At 37.4% G+C, this 12,207-nt stretch overlaps 2 long non-coding RNA genes across 4 annotated transcripts; both read left to right on the forward strand.

Moving 5' to 3' along the window:
• The first annotated feature begins 907 nt into the window (after positions 1–907).
• On the forward strand, positions 908–2,371 carry LOC147485704 (uncharacterized). 3 transcript variants are annotated; one of them, XR_015202493.1, is made up of 4 exons: positions 908–1,256; positions 1,461–1,608; positions 1,697–1,834; positions 2,152–2,371. It is a non-coding gene; the product is annotated as an uncharacterized LOC147485704 (long non-coding RNA). The 3 variants fall into 3 exon arrangements; XR_015202492.1 differs by having other exon boundaries at positions 908–1,352; positions 1,697–2,371; XR_015202491.1 differs by having other exon boundaries at positions 1,697–2,371.
• Positions 2,372–2,822: 451 nt separating this feature from the next.
• Positions 2,823–5,890, forward strand: LOC147485705 (uncharacterized). Its single transcript, XR_015201781.1, has 7 exons — positions 2,823–2,941; positions 3,046–3,450; positions 3,568–3,632; positions 4,089–4,268; positions 4,564–4,635; positions 4,784–4,938; positions 5,750–5,890. It is a non-coding gene; the product is annotated as an uncharacterized LOC147485705 (long non-coding RNA).
• The last annotated feature ends 6,317 nt before the right edge of the window (positions 5,891–12,207 follow it).

The raw sequence follows: 12,207 nt of genomic DNA on the forward strand, positions 1-12,207 counted from the left end.
ATCTGTTTTTTCAGCAACTCTTTGTGCGAAAAATTGTTATTGTCTAATATTCTCTTGACGACGAAATTCATAATCTTGAAGTGCTTGAGAATATATACTTTCTATGGGCAGTTTGTAATTGAGACAACTTGTAAGAACAATTAGAATAGTCATGTTGATACCATAAATGATCATAGTAATTATGGTCAAGAGATTTGTAATACTCAAAATCAATATCTCAAATATCGACTTGTAGCTCACATATTTTTGTTTCGATAGCACAAATTCGAGCATGAAGTTGTTGTGGATTTAACTGATAATTTTATTATTATTATTATTTTTTTGGGTGGTGGTGGCGGTTTAATGAAAACAATGGTGGGTAATTTAAGGACTGTTGGTGGTAGGGTGATGGGGGAGGAAGATGAAAAACGTGGATGGTAGAAACTCAAACTTAACCTGAAGATATAAAAGTTGCACTATAGTTGGTGCGTTGGAATTAATTGAAAATTCCTACCTTTGACTTCTTGTTGTGATCTTCAATGGGATAATATTGTATCAACACTAGGTGGTAAGACACAAATCCTTCAATAAAAATCTTTAATCCAAAGATACTCTAAATATATGAAAACCAATACTTACGTTATGGGAGCGTTCTTCAACTTCGAACTGGATATCAACCCTAGAACACCGTCAAAATCTGATACCAATTGATGTAGCGGAAGCGATATGATATTAAAAGTTAATTAGAACATTAAAGAGATAAATTGAAACATAAGTTTATTAATCTCTACTAGTAGTATAGCCTATAATGATCGTGGCTTCTTAAATTCATCCGGGTCTTTTTCTGACGCATAATACCCTTGATGAATAATAAAATCAAATGCCTAAATATTTATTAATGAGGACTATTTAGTCTTTTTATGTCTTTATAAATTCTCAGTACCGATATTGTCCTTAAATTAAAATATTGCTTAACACCTTTGAATAGGACCAATCAGTCTTTTCATGTGGTGGTATATTAAAAAACCAATTCCACGCCCATTTTGAATTGTACGCTTACCATAAATTTACAATAAATGACATTTAATTAGTAATGCAATAAATACACCTCTACGTCTCCCCTCCCAATCTCCACCCTTACGTTTCTCTTCTTTTGCAAACAGTACAAAAAAAAAAGTTTTGCAACAAAAATTAAACAGAGCCATCATTCTCTCTCCCCCTCTCTTCAAATTGAGTTCTCTCATTGCAACAAATTCCAGCCATTCATTTCAATCGAGGTAAATATTATTCGTTCATCATGACATGACTTCAACTGGATTTCTAATAATCACACTCTCATCAAAATCTCTTCGAAGTTTCATGTCAAGTGGAACGTAAGAACAAAACAGTCCGCACCTTCAGCGTAGCTAAATGCGCTTTCTTCTATACTTTTCACTATGATTATGTTAGACTTGTAGATTAATCTTGAAGTGTTGTTGCAGCGAAAAATGGTGGAGATGATTGCATCAAATCATATGATGCTTGAACTTCAATCTTTAATAAGATTTTGGACATAGCTGGGAATGTCAATGCAGATTCACATGTAGTCAGGTTCACATGTAGAGTGGTTGCACGTAGTCAGGTTCACATGTAAGCAGATTTCTGAAAGGTTTTGTGAGCAGCTAATTCACGATACATTAAATGAATCAAAGTTTGGTTTCCATTCTCGTGATTGCAGGTTTCAGGAAGAATAACCTACAATGGACATGGAATGGATGAATTTGTTCCGCGGAGGAATTCTGCTTATGTAAGTCAGGATGATCTCCACATTGGAGAAATGACAGTGAGAGAAACCTTATACCTGTCTCTCGAAAAGGTATGCATTTAGGCCAAGTCTATGCTTTTTACGAAACAATTTTTTCTTCTATGATCGATATAACTTATTAGTTCATCACATGATATATCGACGTGCCCATGAAATAACTGATGAACTGCCTACGACCATGATTCTGACAATTATGCCAATTTACACTGTTTTGTTTGGCTATATATCAACAATATTAACGGCTATGCAAAGTTCGGTTTTTGGGCGTATATCGAAAATAGTGCTGATATTCGGTGATATTATACACCAGCTTATAGAAAACCTACTGCATGAGGGAGTAGTGATTGGTTTTGTAATTTTGGGTGTAGCTACTTAGTAGTTAGTACCTCGTGGTTTTGGGTGTATTGGGCATCAATGGAATTACTTGCTCAATGGAGCCAGATAAAAACTCGTTGGCAACGACCTATTGCACTTTAACTGAGGAGCCAAACCAGGATAGGAGCGGTGTCAATCGTCAAGGCTCATCTGTGGAGGGGGTTGAAGAAGAAGGAGATGACTTACCAGATAGTCCAAAGTCAAGTGAATTTGAGGGAGCGATCTTGGTTTGGATGAAAATCGGTATGTTGAACCACGTGCTCAACTGGAAGTAGAGTTCAATTCAACAAATGAAGGCTCGCAGTTATGTAGGTTTTCCAAAGACAATCGAACATATGGATGTCTTAGTACAAGAGAACCATCTAATTAGATCTTTAGATCCATTACAACAGCCCCGCAGCAGTTAGACATAGAGATCGACAAGCGTGTGCTCAAGAAGAAAAGCACTGATCAAAGCACAAGATCCATTAGAACATTCACAGGTGTGCAATGAGACAAGCCACACCGAACGAAGCATGTTATTGGATCACTAGATCTATTACAGCGATCCACAACAGTTGGACATAGAGACAAGCTATGCTCAAGAAGAGAAGCAGCTAATGGATCACAACATTCATTAGAACATCCACATCCGCACAATGCGACAAGCCATCTTGAAACACGAAGCATGTGATTGGATCACTAGATCCATTATGATCGCACCATTTGGATAATGAGACATGCCATGTCCAAGAGAATAAGTCGGAGGATTCTAAATCGAAGCCACAGAGGGAAGCCCAAAAGGTGAAAGGCCAAAACTCTTCTTCACAATATGTTTTCCAGTTTATCTGTCAATACATACATAGTGAGAAATTAACTAAAATTTTCTTTGAAAATGAACTTATCAGAAAATTCTACGTTCTAAGGACAAGAGTACGGAAAACACAGAGAAGGAACCAACGAATCCTACAAAGAAAATAACACATACTTCTCTCCCAAGAGCATCAAAGCCTGCACTAGGGTACCCCAGTATATCAGCATCCAAGCTTTAAACCAGGAAGGAAATTGGTCCATCTGTAACAAAGAAGCACACTATGCCGGCTGTTAAAAAGAAGCCACCCTCGCCTAACTCACTGCATATGTCGCTTTGTTCGGAACCCACAAAATCTGATTTCGCTTTTCCTGCCTCAACAAGAAGATCTTTTATTGTGGAGAAAATGGCAGATAAGGATATTGTAAAGTGAGCTTTCAGGGAGAACAATTTCAGCTTATCTAAACCTTCTATTGAAGAAAAGTCCTCTGCTTCTCCGCAGGTTTGTCTTCATCAAATTTTAATTTTCATCTAAATATTGATCCTGTGTAGTTGTATATTAGCTAGATTTGTCCATGGCAATAAGAAAATGGGTGATAAAAGGTTGTTCCTTTTACAGCTCTCTGCAGAGCGAACAACAAGACTTGCTTCTTCTGCAATGACTCCACAAAAGGATGAGGAAAGGTAATCCCTGTGGATTACAAGTACATACGTATTGGCTGCCAGTCCATGCACATCTTTTTATCTGATAGTGGTATCGTAATGAACTGGGGTTTCAGGTCACATATTTCGATTAGCAAGTTGCATATTGTCCCCTGTGGTATTAGAACAAAACCAAGTAGATTACTAGGTTTCAGGTCGATAAGTGTGCCTATTCTATTGGAAGTATATCTTTATAGATTCATATGCTAACGTATTAGAAGCTATTGCAAAAATCTTAAAGTGGGATGACTCATGAATGAAGCCCTATTTGGTGTTTTTTTACATTTTGTATCTTTGTTTTTTATTTGTTCATTAGCATGATATTTATCTATTTTATTGTGTTTTCTTTTGAAATTTGAATACAAATATGAACTTTATCATATGAGATTCTTTATTAATCTATTTACTAATTCTGTTGATTTTCAATTATGGTACTAGCACTGCTATTGTGTCGGCGGAGATTCTTCGAGTTTCACAAGTTGCAAGTGAAAGGGTTGTCAGAATACTCTTCAGTTTGCAAGTTTTCTGACAGTTCAAAAGTATTCTTCATGAGATGTTGCAGTTTAGAGTATTGTTTCAAAGACCAAGGAGAAGGCCAAGGAAATCCATAGATTAACGGTAATTGCCTTCCTCCATTATTGCTCTGTCGGTATCCTTCTTGAGCTAATGAGGGAATATGATTTCCGTGTTTTTTTTCTTCTTGGAACAATACTAGATTCATTTTTTCAACGTTAAACAATACTCGCAAAATGGTTTTTGGGTTCATCATGCGTGTGGCGTTAGCATATATCAGTTGATTTCCAATCTGCACATTTCTTGCATCGGGTGCATTTTGTTTTTTTTTTACGTCTTAGGTGGCGAACATTAAAAGGATGAATGGCTGCTTGGTCACTGATCTTCAAATATTATCTAGGTCACTACAGATACGATTACTAGGACGACATCCACCTTCACATATTTTTTCAAATGGTTCTGCCACACCAAGGTAAAACTTTCCTCATTTAGATCATTATATAGGATATTGGTTCTTCAAATTTTTAGCACTTTAAGAAACTTGATTATGAATGACATACCTTTTGTTAATTGGTAATTATGTCTGTTAGTCTGAATATCTTTGTTAAGCGCTTCAACAGGGCAGTAAATCTTGGGAATTCATTAGTCTCAAGAAGGGTACAACATGGGTGTCTGCCATTGTAGTCCGTATCAAGTCAAAGCTAAAACTTGCTACAAACCATTGGAGGATTCTGTAATGGGGTACATTTGGAAGAGAGATGATTCAAAGATACAAGTAAGTTATGCTTCTTTCTCCGCGACTTAATGTTGTCTTTTTCTTTGCCGGGTTTGAGAATCTCATGTCAATTTTTTTTTGAGTTTTTGGTTGTTATATGATATTTTATTAGGTAATTAACCATTATTACACAAGGATGAGCTTCAAACTCTTTACAAAATATATCTCATTGGTACAAAGAGATTTTCAATAACTTACCACAGGTGCGCCTAAAATACAAAGACATTGATTTTTGTATTCTTCCTTTACGAGCTTCACAACCTAATATAGAAATACCGTGCTCATGGATTTGTGTACTATCCTTTGTATATTCGACCACTTTTGAGTCCTACATTTAAAACTTAAGCACCTCCACCTCCACCACCTGCTTCTGTGAGTGAGAGTGGTTTGGTTAGCCTAAAGCAACAATACATATGTAAGAGAAACTCCTGAATGATAGGATTGGAAGTCGATTACTATAAAATTATTCAAAAATCAAACCTGGCATTATTTGGTTTCATGTGAATGATTTATACTTAGGCCTTTGCTCATTGTCTACTTAGATTCTTGATGGTTTTAGCCGTAGTAGCAGGGAGAATTAGACCTGAGGTTAACTGTGGAAGTTGGTCTATGAGAGTATATGAGCCAAAAAAAAAATACATGAGAAAAAGTCCATACACAAAATAATGATCCAGAAACCCTTAAGTGGCAATTTGAAATTCTTTGATCTTGCTACTCACCTGAGCAAGTATGTGTTGTGTTAACAGTAGGAAGGCACAAGGCATTTACACACACACCAAAATGCAGTAGTTGATTTGGATTTTGTACGCAGGAAAAAGAAAAAGGAGTGATCAGCTAGCTTTAGCTTTCAGCACATATTTCTATATTAAAGAGTAGTTTTATCATGTCTCGAATTCAATATGGCTGTGAAGGGTGAAGTTAAGTCTACAACTATGGCAAAGCAAGTGAAGGAAAGGAAAAGCAAGGTAGCAAAAGAGTGACCAAAGGAGAAGAAATCTACTCCTTCTCATCCACCTTATTTCCAGGTACCCTTTGTTTATTTCTTACCAATTTCTTAAATTTTAGTGTTGGGTTGTTGAGTTATTGATTGGGTATGTTTGGTTTGTGTAGATGATTAAGGAAGCACTGTTGGCTTTGAAAGAAAAGGGTGGTTCAAGTCCCTATGCAATTGCAAAGTACATGGAAGAGAAGCACAAGGCAGTTCTACCAGCAAATTTCAATAAGATGTTGGTACATTCGGTTGAAGAACAATGTTGTGAAAGGAACACTGGTAAAGGTCAAAGCTTCATTCAAGTTATCCGATCTTTGCTAAGAAAGTTTCAAAGCCCGATGTGAAACCCAGAGAGCCTGTTAAGAAGAAGGCTGTTTCAAAGGCAAAGGCTTCATTCGCCGTTCTTGAGAAGAAGGTGGTGAAGAAGCAACCCGTGAAGAAAACCGAGAGAAGAAGGTGAAGAAAGTTGGAACACCCGTGAAGAAGAAGAGTAAGAAATTTTCGCTGCTGTGAAGGAAAAATGACCCAAGTCTCATTAAATTTCCTGCCGCTAAAAAGCAAAGCGTTAGATATTAGTTTGGATAATATTATCTTGAGAGTATAAAGGCGAGAGGTGTAAACGAGAGCGTAACATAACAAGTAGTTTTGTGCCCTTGGCTAGAGTCATGGCTACATCGTTACATCTTGAATCGAGGCGTATGTATTCATGGTGGTGGGACAGTCATATTAGCCCAAAGAACTCAAAATGGCCGGGGAAAATCTTCTTTGTATATACCCTCTCTGTTTCCTATTCTATCTTTGTCAAGATTATCCATAAATTTATAGATTTGTGAGGTCAATATTTATAGACCAACCATGGCTCCACCTCTAGAACAACGTGGCAGCTTTTGTAATATTTTTTCCGGTCATCGCTCAGTAAACAAGAATCATATCCTATCTTACAAATTTGGTATATATTTGTTATCATTTCATATAAGTTCATATAGTTTTAGCTTGATCAATTTCAAAGTTTACTCTTTAGTATGTCTTTCACCCACGTGTGGAACACGTGCATTATTGCTAGTAATATTAAAGATCAAGTTGATTACAATTTTCGTCCATAAAACTCTTTATATAGATAACTTCATCAAATCATTTTAGAAACCTACTAAATTAAAACAATTTACTAATCTATCTATATCATATATAGTAGTAACCTTCTAAGACTACTATAAATAACTCACAAACTATATTTCTAAACACTTTTAAATTAGGCTTAAATAATAAAAATGAAAATAGCTTGTTTTTAGTAAATTTAGATTTACTAAAACCAATTAGAAAATAAATATACTCTCTATGTTCTACATCAATAGTCTACTTTGTTTGCGATCCGACACACAAAAGAAACTGTCATTCGTCGCCGATTTGAGTGCCAAATGTACCAAATGAATGCGTTGAACTGATACTTCGGCTGGTAAAATGGTTTATTTGGCACTTGTGTGGCCATTTGCCTGCCAAAATCATGCTGCATTGGGCTTGCTCTAAGTTAAGTTCTCACGTTGACAAGGGTATGTAGTAACCGTTTTTGCGAAGACATTTGGGCTTGCAAAGACTGTCATCTTGAACATAACATATATTCGATTAGGTAGTTTAATCGGGCACTCATGAAATTGCATTGGGCAACCCCTAAAAAAAAGAAATATTACAAGTTTGCTATTTTCTAAAAAAAAATGTTTTGTATTGAGCCCAAGCCCAACAACCAATCCAACCGGTCTCGCCATGTTGAAACCACCGGGTCGTTTGAGTGTACACTCAAACGGTCTCACCATGTCCTTTGAGTATACACTCAAACGGTTTCGCCATATATTTTGAGTGTACACTCAAATGGTACATCTTCGTTTGTCGTTTGAGACAAAGCTCTCGGGTTTTTAGCTAGACGATATGGCGGGGTGGGTCGTTTGGGCAGTCTCAAGGACGACATGGCTGGATCGTTTGGGGACTCTCTTGGGCGACATATATAGTTGATGGGTTGTTTGGACTAAAAAAAATGAGAAGTTCATTTTGTTTTTTTTATCACTTTCATATGCTTGATTAATCAAGATTCATAGTATAATTGTAAAGTTGAAACACAAAACTGAAATTTCATATGCTCCATGTCGTTTATGTGTACACTCAAGCGGTCTGCACGTGTCGTTTGAGACAAAGCTCTCGAGTGTTTAACTCAAAACAATCCTTCCATGCACAATTCAAATAACTCAAAATCTTATATTAACTCATACAACTAATGTACAAAGAATATTAAAAGAAAAAAAACAAAGACATTCAAACGACCTCAGTGGGTCGTTTAGGCCATATACAAAACGACCTCATTTGCATTGAGTCGTTTGGGGAACCTTGAAAACGACCTCACTGGGTCGTTTGGGGCTTTTAATTTCAAACAATAATTCGGTTTAGTACTTTCAAACAAACTTATCAGTATTCAATAGGTTTTCTACAACATCAACCCGCTTTCTGTTCATCGAATGGAGTTTTCCGAAAGGCATATATATTTTATATGGTGCAAATCAACATGTGTTCATGCTATTTCTTTTTTTCACTAGGAATACACAAAGTTAGTTTCTTTTCTAGCACAAATGCATTTCTTGATCAACTCAACATGAAGGAGTCTATTATCACTCATTTTTTTTTTTTTTTTTTTTTTTTTTTTTTTTTCAAATAAGCTAGGGTTAGGCATGTAGAAAGCTGTATGTTATTTTTCATGTATAGAGCGCGACCCGCGCTTAGATAAAGTAATGATGGAGAGCGACCTGCACCTCAGGCATGACCGAGGTCCAGTAGCTAGAGCGCGACCTGCGCTCTCCTCTAGCACAAACAGAGCGCGACCCGCGCCCCGTGTTTCTCAAGTTACTGACTGTTTTGTTTCTTTGTTTTATAACCTCTATATAAACACTTGTAACCTCTTTAGAATTTAATCAAGTAAATATAGAACTGAATTGAATTGAATCATCTGATTTAACATGGTATTAGAGTCAAACCATTGAAATCCGCTACGTATTACAACCATTAATCAAACCATCCTTGAATCCTTGAATCTCAAATCCAAAAAAAATTCCAAAACCTAAACCCTAAACCTAAATTTTTCGTTTTTTTCTGTAATGGCTGGATATGACAACAATTCTTCAAACGTCATTCATCACCACTACACCCCACAAGACAACTCAGCGTTCCCAAAATCTATTTCATTAGATGAGTCCAACTATATCATATGGGCTCCTCTTATGCGGATGCGTATTGGAGCAAGGAAAAAGATTGGTTTTTTTACTGGCGCAAAGGTTGAACCGATATGAATTCGACCGAATATGAAGTTTGGGCAATAGATAATGAAAAGGTGAAAAGTTGGCTTATTGATTCTATGGAGATTCTCTTATGAATCAATATATTTGTCTTCCTACTGCAAAAGACATTTGGGAGGCTGTGGAGAAGACCTTTTATGATGACTATGATGAAACTCGAATTTTTGAATTGAATACAAAGTGCTTTGAAGTGAAGCAGAATGGGAGACCTATTCCTTCCTATTACAACGAATTGGTGGCCATGTTCTAGGAGATTGATCAAAGGGTGACCTCCCAGAATAACAATGTTGCAGCTGTAGTCCAGGACACGTCAACAATGTCCAGATTACGGGTTCATATGTTTTTGCGTGGACTCAATTCAGAGTATGATCAGGTGCGTGGAGAGATTCTTCGTAAGGACCCTAAATTTTCCTTGGAGCAAAGCTATGCTTACATTCGCAAGGTGCAATCGGAGAAATAGGCTATAGGGCGTGCTGTATCAACTGAATCCTCTGTCTTGGCTGTTCATAGCAAGACAATTACTCCACCCGGTTTCTCTGGTTCTTCACGCCACCCTAAAGGTAAATCCAATCCTTATGCAGATAAAAAGTGTAGTGTTTGTAGATAATTGGGTCATAGCAAGGAGAGATGTTATGAAGTGATTGGCTATCCTGATTGGTGGGACTTCGCAAAGAGGCCACGAAAGAATATAAGTAAAGCCATTGCCATTGCATGGAATCGATATGACTAATATGATTCAATCGGGTGCATGGATAATTGGATTTCGGTGCATCCGACCATATGACAAATGACCCTAGCCTTGTGGAAAGTCTTAGAGCTTCATCTCAAACTGCTGTTTCTACTGCAGATGGCACTCAACTCCGGTTAGCGGAGAAGGTTCTATTGTGTTATCTAAAACCCTCACTCTTGATTAAATCTTAGTTGTTCCATCCCTTGCTTATAACCTATTGTCTGTTTGTCAAATCATTCTAGCACTTATATGTACTGTGACGTTCTATCCAACCTTCTGTGTTTTTCAGGCCATTCTGACTCGACAAGTCCTTGGTTATGGTGTTAAAATATCTGGATTTGACAGAAACTAGAGAGAAACAGAAGAATTTTCTGGGGCAAGCTAATCAGGTCAATAGGATTGAGAATGCAAAAGAAGTTGTGTGGTTATGACATCGTAGGTTAGGTCATCTTTTGTTTAGTTATCTTAAGAGGTTGCAACCTCAGTTATTTTCAGTTGTTAGTGATTCTGAGTTTCATTGTGACATTTGTGAACTGGCCAAGAGCCACCGTATTTCATATTCACCAAGTATTAATAGATGTCCTGTTCCTTTTATGAAAATTCACTCTGATGTTTGGGGCCCTGCTACAATTTCTTCATTTTTAGAGTTCGCTATTATGTGACTTTTATTGATGATTGCACTCGCATGACTTGGGTGTCATTACTGAAAAACAAAAGTGATGTATATGAGATGTTTAATGGGTTTTACAAAATGGTGGCGACACATTATCAACAATCTATCAGGATTTTTCAGTCTGATAATGGTGGCGAATTTGTGAATGGCCTCATGTCTGAATTTTGCCGGTCAATTGGAATTCGTCATCAAACCTCCAATTCTGGTACCCCCAACAAAATGGTTTAACAGAACGGAAGAACATGCAGTTGTTGGAAGTTGTTCGTGCTTCCTTGTTTGGCATGAATGTACCTCGATCCTATTAGGGTGAAGTAGTGAAATCAGCAGCCTATGTTATAAACCGTACTCCCTCACGGGTAATTAAGTTCCAGAATCCTTATCAGAAACTCGATACACTTTTGTCCATCCCATCCATGCCTAACTTGGAGCCTCGGGTGTTTGGATGTATAGCTTATGTCCATATCCCACAACCAAACGAAGTAAACTTGATCCTCGTGCGAAGAAGTGTATTTTTGTGGGTTATATAGGCCGAGTTTCAGAAAGTATATAGGTGTTATGATCCAATTACTGACAAGATGCATATATCTCTTGATGTCTCATTCCATGAATCCGACCCGTATTACTCAGGGGGAGTTTCCCAGTCTTCCCTTCAGGGGGAGAGTGTCGGTGAAGGGAATCCTGATGTCTTTGGAGAATTGGAACACTTGGAGGAATGATTTGAAGTTCCTGAAGCAGTAGAGACAGAAGCACATGATCTGGATGTATCTGAAACTGTAGTACAAGACATTTTCCTTTCTACATCAATAACTGAAGATCTCGATCAGAATGATCCGCCTCAGGTACTTCCTACAACCGTTAATGAATCTGTTGGGTTAGAAAGTCTTGAACCTAGACAATCGCAAAGAACTAGTAAGGGAGTTCCTAAGAAACAATATGAAACTAGACATCAAAGCCAATGCCAAATATCCTATAGCTAACTGTATGCCTAACCATAGCCTTTCTGAGTCACATGCACTTGTCATAAATCAATTATCTACTGTATCTATTCCTAGTAACGTGCAGGATGCTTTGAAAGATCCAAAATAGAAGAAAGCAATGAATGAAGAATTGGAAGCCCTTCAAAAGAATGTAACATGGGAGGTAGTTGATATGCCTGTTGGAATGAAGACTGTTGGATGTCGTTGGGTGTTTACTGTGAAGCTTAATGCAGATGGAACTATTAATAGATATAAGGCGAGATTGGTTGCCAAGGGATACACACATCGTTATGGAATTGATTATGAGGAGACTTTCGCACCTGTGGCGAAAATCAATACGGTCCGAATTTTAATTTCTCTTGCAGCAAATAAAGATTGGCCCTTGCACCAGCTTGATGTGAAGAATGCATTCCTAAATGGGAATTTGGAGGAAGAAGTATTCATGGATATGCCTCCAGGTGTGAAGAACCATCCCAAAGATGTTGGGAAGGTGTGTAAACTGAAGAAGGCTTTGTATGGCCTGAAACAATCTCCAAGAGCTTGGTTTGGAAGACTTACACAGTCAA

Source organism: Coptis chinensis, chromosome 7 (genome assembly GCF_015680905.1).
Source record: "Coptis chinensis isolate HL-2020 chromosome 7, ASM1568090v1, whole genome shotgun sequence".
NCBI lineage: Eukaryota > Viridiplantae > Streptophyta > Magnoliopsida > Ranunculales > Ranunculaceae > Coptis > Coptis chinensis.